This window comes from Pan troglodytes, chromosome 14 (assembly GCF_028858775.2).
Source record: "Pan troglodytes isolate AG18354 chromosome 14, NHGRI_mPanTro3-v2.0_pri, whole genome shotgun sequence".
In the NCBI taxonomy this organism is placed as follows: Eukaryota; Metazoa; Chordata; class Mammalia; order Primates; family Hominidae; genus Pan; species Pan troglodytes.
This window is the reverse complement of record NC_072412.2, coordinates 95,728,019-95,742,812: the sequence shown is the minus strand read 5'-3', so window position 1 is coordinate 95,742,812 and position 14,794 is coordinate 95,728,019.

The following is a 14,794-nucleotide window of genomic DNA, read 5'->3' as shown; positions in this document are numbered from 1 at the left end:
AATGCGAAGACACACAGAAAGATGACCATCTTACAAGCCAACAAGAGAGGTCTTAAGCAGATCCTCTCACATCCTCAGAAGGCACCAACCCTGCCAACATTTCACTCTCTGACTTCCAGCCTCCAGAAGTGTGAGACATAATTTTCCGTTTAAGGCACCTGATTAATAATAATTTGTTGCAGCAGCCACGGCAAACGGAAACATTTGGGTTTCTAAAGACGGAAGCAGCTGGGCGCGGAGACTCAGGACTGTAATCCCAGCACTTTGGGAGGCCGAGGCAGGCGAATCATGAGGTCAGGAGATCCAGGACCATCCTGGATAACACAGTGAAACCCCATCTCTACTAAAAATACAAAAAATTAGCTGGGCATGGTGGCGGGCACCTGTAGTCTCAGTTACTCTGGAGGCTGACGCAGGAGAATCACTTAAACCCGGGAGGCGGAGGTTGCAGTGAGCTGAGATCACACCACTGCACTCCAGCTAGCATGACAGAGCGAGACTCCGTCTCAAAAAGAAATAATAATAAAATAAAGACGGATGCTCTGAAAAGGGAAAGGAGAAAAGGGAGGCATTTGTGGAGTAGGTGCTCATCACTTTCTCAAGGATATTTACAAATGTAATCATAAATACCGCACAGAATCCTCGTAAAAGTGACTTAACTTCCTGACAGAGCATGAGCACCATCATCTCTGACAAACACTCCCTTTCTAGCCTCATGCATTTCAAGGAAATCACTTCTAACTACAAGCAGCCAGAAAAGAGCAGACAGTAAAACACAGGTAAGACAGGCTCAGGCACAGAGGAAGGCAGGGAGGAAGTCTCTTGTGTAACTGCCAAACTTCACCCTCATACAATGGGGATCCAGTAAAACAGTGGGCCTTAATAAGCACATTCTTTTCTCTTCTGGTGCACTCAGATAGGGAAGCTAAAGGCAGATTCGGGGGATATGCCTGAAGCTGCAGAAAGATGTATGGGAACAGACACACAACTCTCCCTCTCAGATAAGCACAACAAAGAGACACAGAAGCAGTCGAAGTCTCTGAAAAACTCTCCCACCCTGAATCCTTAAAAACTCTTAGTCTGTAAGAGAGTGCAGCTTCTGACCTAACTTGGTCAGAAGTCCCTCCCAGGTTTGAAATAAACTTGTTGACTGTCGAGCCACCCTTCGTGTTTCTCTCCTCCTTCTTTAGTTCTTACTCTTCCACTTTTAAATAGGAGGAAATTGAGGCACACAGAAGGTGAAAAGAACTAAGGTTCAAGCCCAGAAATGACTAATACCCACGCCTGTGTTCTTCCTGCTTCCATTCTGCATCTGCACTCTATCCTAACACAAAGATTGCAATTCCATTTTATTTCCAAAACTAAATAGTATAAATATTAAGAAGGAATTATAGTTCCAGGACATTTTTTAGGCACATGAAAAGTTATAGAAACACTACATTACTGTATATATTTGTGACTATTATTTGCTACTATAAATCCATTCTTCCCTATGTGCTAAGTAAAAAAGATCATTTTATTAATAAGAACTTTCCTGTTTATCAGGTTATTCTGATGAAAAAAAATAGTATACACAGTAAAAGAAAGTTACTATTTCTAAGCCTTTTTCTTGTTTTTGGGATGGAGTTTCACTCTTGTTGCCCAAGCTGTAGTACAATGGCAGGATCTCAGGTCACTGCGAACTCCACCTCCCAGGTTCAAGTGATTCTCCTGCTTCAGCCTCCTGAGTAGCTGGGATTACAGGCATGTGCCACCATGCCCAGCTAATTTTGTATTTTTAGTAGAGACAGGGTTTCTCCGTGTTGGTCAGGTTGGTCTCAAACTCCTGACCTCAGGTGATCCGCCCACCTTGGCCTCCCAAAGTGCTGGGATTACAGGCATGAGCCACCGTGCCTGGCCTTCAAAGACACTTTCAGTAAGATAATATTGAAGTTGAATTTATCCTTCTAAAATTTATATGTTGAAATCTTACACCCCCAGAGTGATTTATTTTGAATTAAGGTCTTTAGGGAAGTAGTGTAGTCACAAGGCTAGCCCCTCATCTTCTATGCCTATTGTCCCCTTGAAAGAGGAAGACACCCCAGACAGCTCTCTCTCAGCACAAACACAGAGGGAAGGCTACATGAGCACACAGTGAGAACGTAAGTCAAAATCCAGGAAAAAAAAAGGTCTTATCAGAAACCAATCTTGATGGCACCTTGATCTTGGACTTCTAGCTGCCAGAACAGTGCAAAAGTAAATTTCTGTTGTTCATAACAGCCAGTCTGTAGCGACTTGTTATGGTGACCCTAGAAGACAAATGCAGCTAGTTATTATTAACCTGTCATATTTAGAATCATTTATAGGATAGCTGTGTATATCTGTATTTGTAGCTCATTCTCTCTGTGCCTTTCTCATGGGCTCTATGGTTGGCTTTCTCTCTGTTCCTTTTTTCTCCTTGTCAATCTCTTTTGTCCCTCATGTACTGGTTGCTTCGAAGAGGGAATACAACATAAAAATAGGTAATTTTCAGCTTTTTAGGGTAAAACTATATAGTCATCCCTCCGTATCCAGGGGGAATTGGCCACAGAAACCCTTGTGGATACCAAACTCCACAGATGCTCAAGTCTGTGATATAAAGTGGTGTAGTATTTGCATATAACCTATGCACATCCTTCCATATATTTTATATCATCTTTTGATTATTTATACTTAATACAGTGTAAATGCCATGTAAAGAATTTTTGTCCTGTATGATATGTGAAATAATGGCAAGGAAAACAACAGGGTGTAAATGTTCAGTACAAACACAACCATCCATCTGTTTTTAATAATTTTCATTTGCAATTGGTTGAATCTATGGATGCTTAACCCACAGATAAAGAGAGCTGACTATAGATACTACAGATACTACAAATGATTAGGAACTTCTTCCGTTCAGGGACTACATTTGGGAATCCTAGCAACAGAAATCCCTAAACCTTAATGGGGAATAGCCTATATGGCAGATAACCCTTCTTTATCTATTGTGGTTTAGAACTCATAGAGGCTGCAAAAACCCATATCTAAAATAAATGTAAGGTGTATCTAGACAGAAGTTCCCAAGACATTCTCAGCAAGCTCTACAAGTTTCAACATAGTCACAACAGAGTGACTGGTGTGTGTTCAACTGTAGCATGAAATGTTTTCTGACAGCCCCACCAACTTTTCTAAACACCAGAGAGATTCAAAGAAGTAGCATTGTGAGCATGTACTGAGAGTGACAGAAGAAGAGGAACATCTGGATTCAAAGACACTGTTAAAAAACAAGACAACAATGACTTGTGTGGCTGTCCTAGCAGATGCCAGCTTGACAACATAATGATTGGGAAGAAGATCAGATGCCTACCTTTTTCCTTTCTCTACATATACACAAGCCTGTTATCAAAAGTGAAACAATAGACTGAGATCCAGTTTCCAGCAACTGAAGAAATAGAAACTACAGACATAGTTGGGCTATAGAGCAGTAAAGAAAACTATGTTCCTTGCACAGCTGAGTTTGTTGTTTGAGGGTTGTAGGAGAGAAATGGGGAGAGTTTTTGTGTATTAATACAAACTAAGATATTAGTATATGTTCACCTGATATGATCTATTTTCAGATGCTTTTTAATATTTTATGTTTTCAGATCTAAGATCTTCTTTTTTGTTTGAAACGGAGTCTTGCTCTGTCGCCCAGGCTGGAGTGCAGTGGCGTGATCCGGGCTCATGGCAAGCTCCAACTCCAGGGTTCACGCCATTCTCTTGCCCGCCACCACGCCCAGCTAATTTTTTGTGTTTTTAGGAGAGACGGGGTTTCACCATGTTAGCCAGAATGGTCTCCATCTCCTACTCTTGTGATCCACCCGCCTCAGCCTCCCAAAGTGCTGGGATTACAGACATGAGACACCACGCCCGACCCAGATTTAAGATCTTAAATTTAGTGTTTTATATCTTTTACCATATCATCTGGTACTGCTATATCTTATCTCCTTCTTAGTTCTCTTTTAACATTTTTTTCATTGTTTCTCATTTGAATTTCTCCATCATGGTCTCTTGTCATTCTAATTTACTTGCAGATTCATCTTGCTAAACTGGACTTCTGAACACCCTTCTAGACAAAATGTTGTGTTTATCCTTTAGCTCTAGGTTTAAGTTTTGTAATGTGTGTCATCTACACTTACCTTTGCATGGTAGCCAACACTAAGTGTCCTGTTGATATTCATGCCACAACCAAACTAGACATATCGGGGTTCTCAAAACTAGGTTTCTACTTTCACCATTTTGAGAAAGCTGTTCATACATTCCTCATGTCTATTTTTTTTCTTTTTCCTGTTTTAAGGCCTAGTTTTAATCATTTGTTCCTTGTAAAACTTTTCTGATTGACTTCTTCTTCAGGATTTCTCTGACCTCACTGTGGTGGACCTGCCTTCCTTCCTGATCTATCAAATTCAAGTTTTGTATTTTTTTCTTTGTACTATATGTATATTTTCTCTCAACTTTTTTTCCCCCAGACAATCAATCTCTTTACTTCTTGCAATTATGTATGATTTACCTTGTAGGTAAATTACCGTGTAGGTTTGGATGATACATTTTATTAGAAATACATGTTTTTAAATTCATAGATTAATGTATGAGCAACAATGAAAACATTAACTATTCTTTAAAATATATATCGTATATCACACAACACACTGTGCTTTTTTTCTCCTAAAGTTTTTTAGGCGTATTTTTTAACCTATCTAGTTATATCAACACCATTCTACCCAGCGTGGAAACAAATAATGCCAAGTGGTCATTCCGCAGAGAACTGCCATTCTGTGAAATTATATCATCAATAATAAGAATATATCATATATCTTTGAACATGGTTATTCCTGAGAAGTTTTTCTGCCAAGAAGTTACATTTCATAAAATTTCTGTTTTATTGCTTTAATTGGATAAGAAAACTTTATAGTGTTTTATAATGTCAAAAAGAAACACAAAGCAATACCTCATTAATACCCCTAGCTTTATGAGCAAATATCTACAAATTCCTGACATTTCCTAGACTTTATCCATAGTTCCTTATTCTACTTTCTACAACTCATTCCCTTTATATTTGCTGAGTCTCCACTCTCCTTTGATAGGCAATCCTTCTTACTCCTGGAGCTTTTTTGTGGCTGACCAAGCTTGCAGTGCTTCTTTAAGCAGGCACATGTTATTGTTAATGGTCTTAATCTTGAAAGTTGAGTTCAAACTCACCTAATTCACCACATTTAAACTTAGATCAGCTTTTCTTGACTTGTAGTATGGTCTCCTGGAAAATTCCATGGTTTATTCCTTATACTTAGCCTTCAGCATTATTTCTCCAGCTAAGAACTGTAAATTTTTCTCTGAATAGAATTTTTAAAAACCTCCACTAATGCTAGATGTGACAAACTATTCTGATCAGGTCTTCAATGTCAGACTGGAAAATAATGGGTCGATGAAAATGGAGAAACTCTTTTTTTAATTATAGTTTAAGTTCTGAGATACATGTGCAGAATGTGCAGGTTTGTTACATAGGTATACCCATGCCATGTTGGTTTGCTGCACCCATCAACCTGTCAGCTACATTAGGTATTTCTCCTAATGCTATCCCTCCCCTAGTCCCCCACCCCCTGACAGACCCCAGTGTGTGATGTTCCCCTCCCTGTGTCCCTGTGTTCTCATTGTTTGACTCCCACTTATCAGTGAGAACGTGTGGTGTTTGGTTTTCTGTTCCTGTGTTAGTTTGCTGAGAATGATGGTTTCCAGCCTCATCCATGTCCCTGCAAGGGACATGAATTTATCCTTTTTATGGCTGCATAGTATTCCATGGTGTATATGTGCCACATTATCTTTATCCAGTCTATCATTGATGGGCATTTGGATTGGTTCCAAGTCTTTACTATTGTGAACAGTGCCACAATAAACATAGATGTGCATGTGTCTTTATAGTAGAATGATTTATAATCCTTTGGGTATATACCCAGTAATGGGATTGCAGGGTCAAATGGTATTTCTTGTTCTAGATCCTTGAGGAATTGCCACAGTGTCTTCCACAATGGTTGAACTAATTTACACTCCCAACAGTGTAAACGCATTCCTATTTCTCCACATCCTCTCCAGCATCTCTTGTTTCCTGACGTTTTAATGATTGCCATTCTAACTGACATGAGATGGTATCTCACTGTGGTTTCAATCTGCATTTCTCTAATGACCAGTGATGATGAGCTTTTTTTTTCATGTTTGTTGGCCGCATAAATGTCTTATTTTGAGAAGTGTCTGTTCATATCCTTCACCCACTTTTTGATGGGGTTGTTTGTTTTTTTCTTGTACATTTGTTTAAGTTCCTTGTAGATTCTGGATATTAGCCCTTTGTTAGATGGATAGATTACAAAAATTTTCTCCCATTCTGTAAGTTGCCTGTTCATTCTGATGGTATTTTCTTTTGCTGTGCAGAAGCTCTTTAGTTTCATTAGATGCCAATATATTACAGGTTTAGTTGATCCACATGTTTGTTAAATCTTGATTCTGCCATTCTGTTTAATTCAAACAATTGTAATGTTCTCCCCTTACAGTTTTAGCCACCATTTCCCTGATGATTAATAACGTTGGCGAGTCATAGTGCCTTTGTTGTTGATCTCTTAATACTAATTTTTTGTCTATTTTCAATTGGGGTGTTTGACATAATATCATTTTGTTGTGACTGTTTATAAAATTCTGTCTTTCTCCTTTTCTCTCTCTTCCTCTCACACACACACACACACAAACACACACACACATACACACACAGACACAGACAAAACTAATACATTTTCTGCCAGACTATGGTTAGTCTATTTCATTTATTTTAGTATCTTTTTAAAAGTTTTTCATATCTACCAAGTCCATATATCATCTTTTTTTCTCATTGTCTGCCTTTTTGTATTCTATATTGCCTAATCCAAAGCCATAAATTTTTTTGTCCTTTATTGATTTGTGGAAGTTAGTTTTATAATTTTTGCTCTATGATTACTTAGTGAAACAATCTAAATTAGTTTTTTGTATAATGTGAGACAAAAGATGAGCTACTTTTTTTTTTTTACTGATGGGTGTCTAATTATACAAGCATAATTTTTTTAAAAGGCTTGTTCTGTTTTGAAGTATCCTCTGAGAATTATTAAAGAAAATTGAATATACATATATGGACATGTTTCCCAAATCTATTCAGATCTTTTTATGTATACATCTATATTTAAAGACACAGCCCACTATGTTGATAAATGTAAATTTAAAATATATCTTGCAACAAGGTAGGTTAAAACTTCTAACTTTGTTTCTTGTATCCAATCTCTCTGAAATTCTGTATAAATTTTAAAATCATCTTTTCATTCTCTCTTATAAATCCAACTATGGTTGTAATTGGGAATGTGTTTAATGTATGCATCAACATAATGAGAACTGACATAATCATACATTACTTTCAGGACTATGAACCTGAAATAAGTTTACCCATGTATATTTTCTTGAATTTTTCTCTATAGTTTCTTAGTGTTTATTATATAGCACTTTTAATATATGTTGTCAAACTTAAATATTTCATATTTCCAATAGTACTATAAAATATACTTACAATGCTACTATAAAATATTTTTTTAAATTATTTCATTTTTAAAATTTTTCTCAGCAAAGTTTTATGGTTTTTATTATATAGCACGTAAGCATATCTTATTTAATTTAAACATAAATCTTTCCTATTAATAATCCTACTATAAAATATTTTAAAAAATTCATTTCCGCTTTTTATTGTGCATATGTAGAAATACAATCAATTTGGTACCCTATTACCTTGCTAAATTCACATATTAGTTCCAACATCTTTTCTATCAATTCCTTTACAGTGTCTGCATAACTTTCATGGATTCTGTAAGCAAATATAAACTTAATTTACTTTGCAAATATATTTGCCATTTATGTATGGATTTTTTTGTTGTTGTTTATTGCACATGCTAGGACCTCCAGTATAATGTTGAATACATAGGTGCTAAATTTTATCAAATGTTTTGTATCTTTTGTCATGATTCTACATTTTCTCTCTTTTAGTTTCTTAATATGTTGGATGTTATTGCTTGATTTGCATAACAGTTAAACTTACCTTTTATTCCTGAGATAAAATGCAATTTACTTTTATATATTATCCTAACTATTAACATGTTTCTCATTTCAATTTGGTAGCTTTTTAAAACAATTTGTGAATCTATGTTCACAAGGAATATTAATGTTTAGCTATAATTTGTTTCTTTGATTTTCCTCTTGAGGCCTTTCTGCTTGTGACATCTTACTCTATCGAGGTAATATCAGGTTGACACTACTTTTGTAAAACAATCTGGAAAATATTTATTCCTCATTTATTTTATGGAAGAGTTTTTCTGAGTTTTTCTGGTATTAATTATTTCTTAAATAGCTGGTGTAATTCACTGTTAAAATCATACAGGCCTGCAGTTTTATTTATAGGAAATATTTTAAACGATAAATTTAACTTTTTAATTTGTGTAGGTATATGCAGGATACCTTTTTTCTTAATTGAGTTTATAAAGATTTTTTGGAAAGTAAATTTTATACTGTTATTTCATAAATAACTAGCATGGTGAACATGAGGGCTTTGAAGGGTTATATATTCTTATTCTTTTTTCTAAGATAAAAAAAAAACTCTGCCATATATTAGTAATCAGGCTTCTCAATCTTGCAGACATACACTGTTCTGAAATAGAGCTGCTTCTTTTGGGATAGACTCAGATGTACACTGGCTATTAAAGTTGAAATATCATTTTCCTTAAGCCAGATTGTAGCTATAAATTGCATTTATATTTTTGAACTGAATTTTACAGAAAATCTTATACATTACTATGTTGTTTGGAAAGTGCTTCTTCTGATCTTATTTTCTTTATTTTTACTTTATGAGAACTATCCTCCATTTCAAAACATATTTGTTGCTTTTTATAACATCCAATCGACAGATACATGTATCCATTTTCTCTTTCTCTGTCTAATCCCTAATATAAAGATTCTTATTCCAATTCAACACTATTGTCTATGACATTTTCTAGGCACTTTTGTATATATTGCATCAAATTTCAGTTAGATCCTCTAGCTCAGTTAAGCAACTCCTCAAATAAGTTCATTTCTTTCACTTGTGAGATCATAACTCTAATCAATGGTTGACAATGCCTGTGCTTTAAACAATGTTCCAATTCATGTTATCTTATCTGTTTACATTATGTAGCCAGTTACTTAATTTTTGCATCTATTTCTATTCTAATGTCTAATTTTGAACATTGATGAAGAAATTGCATTTTCAAAATTCTTCCATTATAAATAAAATTTATTCTACCTGCTTTTCAGCCTCAAAGGTTTTGACGTATCAATATTCACCATTCATGTCCACTTACCGGAGGAATTGTTAATTTGTACTAAAGTATGAACCATATGTCGTGCATACTCATTATCTCTGGACCACAAACTATAATCCATTTCAAGTCTGTTCTCAAGATTATTTTAGTTCTTTTCAACAGGGAGTCTGAAATTACTATTGTATATATTTTTGTTATTGTTAGTTCTTTAACTGTGTGTTTGAGAACATCTCTGATATTCAATTTGGTTTCAGTTATGTTTTTCCTCAGTTTTTTTTGTGAATATTATGCAATATACTGATTGATACTTAAATGTAAAAATGTTTGAGTTCCTGGTATAAACTCAAATGCAAATAATGTATTTAATCTTTTATATACAACTGGCTCAAGTTTCTTTTTGTTTACCTGTTTTTCTTCAGAATTTTTGCATTTATACTGAGGAGAGGGATTCACTATATACTCTTCAACTTAATCTATTCTTGTTAGGTTCAATTTTCAAGGTTATACCAGCCCTAAAATATGGGCTAGGAAAAGTTCCTTTTTCTTTTAAAAATATGGGTGACTTTGATCAGTGTTTAATTTTTCCTACAAAGAAGTATGGAAATTTCACCAGTGAGGAAAACTGTTCTGGTCTGTGGGAACATTTTAAATTGTGGATGTATACACACACACACACACACACACACACACACACACACAATCTCTTATTGTGTCAGTTTTAGAAAGATAAATGTGTGGGTGGTAATTTATGGATTGTCCATTTTTTCCACATTTTAAAATATTTTGTATTCAGCTGTCCAACATATTCCAGGTTCTATTGGTTTCCGCTTTTGGCAAACATTTCTTGACAGGTATTGATATTCAAAATATCCCACCCATGATCTTACACGAATATCAGCCTTTCTTCCATTTGTCAGCATCTCATTGTCAATTCTGTTAAAATTCTCAGACTTGTCCCAGCTTCTTTAGAATTTCCCAGTACACTGAGGAGAAAAGAGCTACTTTAAAACTGGTGGGTGCATGGAAGAGAAGAATGCTGCTTAAAATTAGCAGATGTGTTGAGGGCAAAAGCAGCACTCAAGTTTGGACTCCCCTCTCTGCTTCACTTTTTTCCTGAGATCTTAGCCCTAACAGCGCTTTGTGCTTTGATAGATTCTTATGCTTTCTGACATAAATTTTCTGTGTTTGGTTGACATCACCAGGTGTGGTGGTCCCAAATGAGCTAGCCCACTCTGGTGGTCTTGCATATACTACTGTGAGGAAAGCAAAGGGATAATGGTCCCAGCTGTTGCAGTCTAATTCATCTCTATAGTGGTGCTGAACATGCTTCTCATGGTTGTTCCAACTGATGACTGAGTATGACAGAGATTCTCAAGCTAGCCTATTCCTATGAGCTGTGAGAATCCTTAGACAGATGATTTTTCCTGTAGGAATTTCCATTGGCCTCGCCAAATTTTCTTAATACTGCACTGCAATTGAAAAAATTATTTCCTTTCTCCTTTTTACACAGAGATCAGGATAGAATTGCTGTTTGACATCTCTCCCAACTTCCTTATGCTCTCTGGAGCAGAACACTTCACAGCAGTTATCAATCCCAGGGGGAGGATCCAAACACTTCTTCCTATTGCATCTTGGAACTGGAGTCACTGAGAAAAACGCAACATGGTCAAGCACTGGGTAGAACTACACACTTTACTTACAGAGAGAAGAAACAGAACAAGATAAGCTTAATAGAGTGCTGTGATCCCTTATGGCTAGCACGTCACCCAGGCAGGCAGCTGAGAATGGGCAATCGGCCTACACGCACCCCTGTCAGGCTGAAGCAGAAGAACCCAACCCCTCGTCCATGGAGTCTGAAATAGTAAAAACTGGGTATGTTCCTGAGGACCATTGACTTACGAGCTTAAACAGAACAAAGGAGTGCACCCTGAGCTTATAAGAAAAGGTACTTGCATATAAGACAATAGGCCCTGCAGAGGCTATCTGGGCTTTTGATGTTTTGCAATAAAAAATTTCTAGGATCAAGGCCCATTTTTATGCAGTCAACAGGGGGTGGAAGGACCCCACAAACTACCTTTCCCAACAGCCTGTCTTCCTTGTTGAGAAAATAATCTCAAGGTATTTACCAGCAGTAAGTTGTTTGATCCTCTAGAATGTCTAATGTCATCTTGATGTTGGATTATTGTGTTACCAAGCTAACACAAGTGATGCCAAGAATAGCCTCAGAAATGCAGCAGTAAGATGGGGATTTATGACTGACCCACCCCCTTGCTGGCGGGTGAGAGGATGCCATCTCTGTTGGAAGGTGAGGCTCGAATCATTCTTGGCATAAAGTCCCAGGTCAGTCATCTGCCAGTTGGTGTTAGCCAGTGTCAAAGGACAGGACTACAATACATTTAGTTAATGATATAACTGGCTTCCTTTCATGATTCATGAATTGGGGTAGCATTCTATTCTGTAGAATAAGAGCTTCCCTGAGCTGAGCAGAAAAGAATGGCTTCATAGGCAGAAAAAGACTGAAGAAAGAAATAATGAATGGAAAGTGAATTGCTTGTTCCAGGGTTACTTTCCTTACAGAATTAAAATGAGGGGACTTCCTTATTATGCTAAATTGGATTGACTGGAATCTTGCTTGTTTTTCTTTTTGAAATTTTGCCCATTTCAAAGTTCAGTTTGATTAAGTGGCACTTATCAGGAGTGACTCCATTCTGGTTTGGTCTGGTCTACTGAGGCCTAGTGCAGGAAGGCAGTACAAGACAATGACCTCCCGTAAAATTTGGTTAACATCATGCTTTATTATCAGTCACATGAAAACTGCCTGAATTGTCACAGAATGGAGTGGCAAAGTTGGAGCCTACATGTGGATCCGAGAGCTTAGACGCTTAATTATAATAGCTGATCTAGCTACTCCTGTCTCTGAAAGACCAACTTGTCAACCTTTAATATGAATATCCCTTAAAGGAACCTAAAGGACACTTGGTGGTAAATTGACTATATTGAGCTTCTCCCTTCCACGAAGGTCGTGGATACCCATCCTGGTTATAAGTCTGCTTTGCCACCCTTGAGTCTGAGCCAAAATCCTTCACTGGAGCTTATGGTATGCCTGATAACACACAGCGTAGCTTCTGATCAGGAAACCCTCTTGACAGTGAAGGATGTGAGGGGCAAAGCCCAAACCCATGGGCTTCAATCATTGTATCACACACAGAACCATCCATAAGCAGCTGGTATCACAGGGTGTTGGAAGAGCTTCTAAATGCACCCTCCTCAAGTCTCAGGTGTAAGACAATAATCAAAAAGGATGTGGTATTTCATAGGAAGAAAAAAGTTGTTCATCATTAGAAAGAACAGAAGGTCTTGAAACCAAGGAGGAGAAAAACGAGTAACTCCACTTACTACACTTCCTATTGACTTAATGAAGGATTTGCTTCCCATCTCTGCAAATCTGGGTTCATCAGCTTGAAGGTCCTGTTCCTCAAAGCTGGTGTATTTTGGTGACTAGAAGCAGCAAGTGTCCCAATGGACTACCATTTATGACTACCAGGGAAGTTCGGACTCCTTGTGCCCAAAGTTTACCAGGTGAAAAGAACTGTCACTATACTGGCAGGAATAATTGATCTTGATCAGTAGGAAGAGATAGGGCTGCTTTTAGGGAGGAAACAATCTTTTTGATGTCCAGTTAATTCATTTGAGTTTCTCATAGTAATTCTGTGTTGTACTATGTTTGTGAATAAACATATGCAGCAAACCTAGACCAAGAAGCATAAGATTATTAAGCATTCAGCAGCCACACAAGAAAAGCCAGTGTGACTTGCCAAGTTACTAGCTGACAGTGAGAAAAATTTTTAATGTATAACAGGGTGGGGGAATGAGTACCAGTTGGAGCCCTGGGTGCATTTGCAGCCTGGGCCTATAATTCATCCTACTAACTTTTCTCTTATGACTTTCCTCTCAGGAAGAAAGGCCTGCAGATACAATAGAAAAGCCTTTACAAAAATCTGCTGGAGAAGAAGATCCGGGTGAAACAGCAGGAAAACTGTCGTAAAAATGCATATCTCAGATCTCCTACTAGTAGGGTCATAAGCAACCCATGACTCCAGCTGCTGAGGTCTAAATCTGTCACTACTTTTGCTCGGAGACTATTTCCTGTGGAGGGAGTATTCTTAACCAATTACTGCATTTGGCTGTGATATAAAAGTTGGCTCAGTCCTGTAAGTTTCCAGATTCTTCTAAGAGTGAACTGCATTGTAATCTGAGAATTTATGTTTTCCCTTCCTTTCATTCTTCTCTTTCAAAGGGTTTAGTACTACATTGTAGTTCGATGGTTTTCCAGCCTCCTCTGGTTTCTCAATACATAAAAGTTCTTCCAGTAAATCTTTTACATACATAATGGTTTCTTGGTCTCTGCTTTGTAGAGAACCTGGAGTAATACCTCTTATTCATACAAGCTAAATTTAACAACATAATTTATTTTATTTAAGGTACTAGGGGAACACAAAAAGAAATTTTTAAAATAAACTTTATGAGGAGGATGCTCTGCTAGTACAGTAAAAAAAAAAATGAGAAGTGGTTTCATGATGACTAACCAAAGAAAACTCTACTAGCCTCCTCTACAAAGAAGAAGCAAATTATGAGTAATCACAATTTGAATGGATCATCCAAAACAAAGCATGCAAATTCAACAGAGAAGTGACAGGAAACACCTAAGCAAGGAAGGAGGGAGAAGCCTGGAAACCTGTTTGGCTGGGATGGGCTGGAGCCTAGAGAAACTCCCCATTGTGGAGGAAAGGTAAGTGAGAGAACAGACTACTGCAATCTTAGCCATGGTAGAGCCTCTCAAACTTTGCAGGTTCTAAAAGAGGGAGCTGCCTGAGACTGTACGATGGCACTTCTCCAGAGAGAAAGCTGACATTGAGTCCCACTCATGCCCCAAGTCCTAAGAAGCTCCAAAAAGGCACTATTTTGAGAACCCAACCATGAACAGACAGCACCTTACACTGGGGCCTAACCACACCTGCAGCTCCACATTCCTGGGGCCCCACTGAGTTCCCTTGCCTGCAGCCACCACCATGGCTGTCTGCTGTCACAAGGGTGGAAGAGTGGGGTGTTGGCAGCAAACTTGCCTCCTTGAGCAGCAGAGCCACAATTCATTTTCATGAGCCCACACAGAGTTCCCCACCCATGGCTGCCATCACTGCAGGCTGCTGCCACTGGGGCTAGAGTGCAAGTGAAGCGCACCTTCCCCACCTGCCTGCCACTGACTGCTGCCCACCATCTTCAGTAGCAGGACCTCAGTGTACCCACTGCTACTCTCCACCCAAGCATTCTGCCAAGGTCCTGCAGATAATTTCACCCCTGCCTACGACATCCAGTACCTACACACACCTTCAGGGGACCTGAGGACA